Here is a 2,618-nt window from a genome sequence, read left to right on the forward strand (position 1 = left end):
CTTGGATCATTATATTTTTTGAATTAGTTAATTTTAAATCATAAAAATAATAATAATTAATGTCATTAAATATTTAGATCATAATATTTTTTAATAATAGTTTTTATTATTATTAACTCTATTTGGATCATATGATGTTCAAAAAAAATTTATAAAATCTTTTAATCTTTTAAAATCAAGTTTGGTATCTAAAACATCATATTTTTTAAAAAAAAAGTTATTTCTACAAAGCCATTAGAATAGTGAATAGAAGTATTTATTATATTTTTATAATTTTTAGAGAATTTTTTTTCGAGGTTTTTTTATAAATATAAAAAATTTTAAAAATAATTTGTTTTTCAAATCTTCATAATTATGCTCATTTTGTAGAAAATTAAAGTTTAAAAAATTTGATTTTGAGAATTTTTTTTCAAACAAAAAAAGATTATTAACTAGAAATTAATTATAAATAATAATAATAATAATAATAATAATAATAATAATAAATAATAATAAACTAATGGCTATACCGTCGAAACGTGTCCTGGGAGTGGTGAAATTTAGGGATGAGCAGCGGAATCGGGTACCTGCTCTCGGAACCGAAACCGCCTCGGAACTGCCGGTTTTGGACTGGAACTGCCTTATGCGGTTCCGGTTCCGGTTCCTAAAGTCTCGGAACCACCTTAAGCGGTTTCAGTTCCAATTCTCATTTTTAAGAAACAGATAACCGATGGATATCCGCCGGTTCCGGTTCCAATACTGGGTACCCGAAACGGGCGGTTAACCGGAATCGGTACCGATGGGTACCAACCTTTTTATAAAAAAAATATATTTAATAATTTATATATTGATGATTTTGTCTAGGGTTATATCTCATCTAGGGTTACTACATCGACCAATTCTAAACAATACGTTGACACACGCTTCTTCTCTAAGTTCTCTCCACTCGTCTCCCTCGTCTCCGTCTCTCACATTACCAGTTTGCCCCAAATATGTGGACCACGTCGCTTCTTATTAGTACCACATCGCTCTGATCATCCCTACTTAGTTTCTACTTCATCTCTCTTGTCGCTTGATTATAAGTTCTCTCTCATCCTTAAGGTCAGATTCTCAATCGTAACTCTCCAATATCTCGATTATCTCTCTCATCGCTTGATTACCAGTTCAACCTCCATATGTGAATCTCGTTTATTAGACTGTTAATTTCGATTTTTTTTTGTTGATTTTTTTGTTAATTTGTCGATCGTTTAGGTTCTGTTAACATCTATATGAAGTTTAAGCTGCAACAGGCAGGAATCAAGGCAATCTAATGGCAAAATCTGTTAATTTTTCGATTCTTTTGGCACAATGACATGAAGATTTTAGTTGCAACAGGCAGGAATAAAGGCCAGATCTTCTTTGGTTGCAACAGTCTACCTTAAAGGTTTGACCCTTTTATCTCAGTCAAAGCAAGGGCAATCCAATGGCGAAATCTATTAATATGTCGATTTTTTCACCTTTTAACTCCATATGTATTCTAATTCAATCATTGTAAGTGCATCTATAATATGTCGGTATGACCCTTTTGGAAGAAGCCTTAGAAATTCATATCATTTGTATTCTAATTCACTCATTGTAAGTTCAAGAAATTGGATCAGTGAAGAAAATGGCCTCATTAGCTTGCCAGAAGATCTAAGCAATTGCTCAAACATATTGAAGTTAGATTTAGAGGTATCACTTCACCTATTCATAATATTCTTGTCTTTTTATTCATATAATTGTTAATTGTATGCATAAATCATTTTTTTTTTGCATTAGGGTAACAAGCTCACAGTATTATTTGAGAAGCCAGTTGGATCATGGACTTTACTCACTGAACTTAATGTAGGCATGTCATCTTCTTCCAAACATCTTCAGTTTTTAAGCCATTTTCACATGCTAATAACCTTTTAAGTTGCATTTCTACCAATGATGCAACAAAAAACACACTTCAAGTTTATTTTACTTTCATTTAATTAATATCATTTGTAATCTGCTAATGTTAATTATTTGGATTTGTTATTGCTCATACTTTGGATTTGCTAATGCTCATACTTTGGATTTATTGTATAATTTTTATTATTATAATTATACTTTTTATGCTTAATTTCATTTCAGAAATCAGTCGCAATATGGAGGATCTCTTATCAGGGAATATGTAATTGTTGTTGCTGTTTTTGTTGATGTTGATAGTTGTTGTTGTTTTTCGATGTTGCTTCTTTTGTTGTTATGCGTTGTTGCTAATTTGTGGTGTTGTTTTGTTGTTAATGTTACTATTGTTTTTTCCTGTTACTATTGTTGATTTTATTGTTGCTGTTTTTGCTTTTATGAATTATAATTTGAGTCTCCTTTTGCTATTTTATAGTTTGTAGTTTGTTGTTTTTGTTGTTGTTTATAGTTTGTAGTTTGATGTGTTTATTGTTGTTTTGGCTCTTGCTATTGTGTTAAAAGTGGGAAATGTTTTTAATAGCTTGTTATTTAAAGGGTCAATTTTTTGTAAATGTTTTGGATTTATATTGTTTGTATAGTTTACATAATTTACATAATAACAAGTTTTAATACTCAAGAATTCGGGTACCCGGTACAGGAACCGGTTCCGGCGGTCCTGGAGCAGTTCCAAT

The 2,618-nt window shown here is 30.7% G+C and overlaps 1 long non-coding RNA gene across 1 annotated transcript; it reads left to right on the forward strand.

Moving 5' to 3' along the window:
• The first annotated feature begins 896 nt into the window (after nucleotides 1-896).
• Nucleotides 897-2,304, forward strand: LOC145006252 (uncharacterized). Its single transcript, XR_013662848.1, has 4 exons — nucleotides 897-1,080; nucleotides 1,231-1,689; nucleotides 1,777-1,846; nucleotides 2,116-2,304. It is a non-coding gene; the product is annotated as an uncharacterized LOC145006252 (long non-coding RNA).
• Nucleotides 2,305-2,618: the final 314 nt, after the last annotated feature.

This window comes from Lactuca saligna, chromosome 7, assembly GCF_052625555.1.
Source record: "Lactuca saligna cultivar CGN05327 chromosome 7, ASM5262555v1, whole genome shotgun sequence".
Classification (NCBI taxonomy): Eukaryota; Viridiplantae; Streptophyta; class Magnoliopsida; order Asterales; family Asteraceae; genus Lactuca; species Lactuca saligna.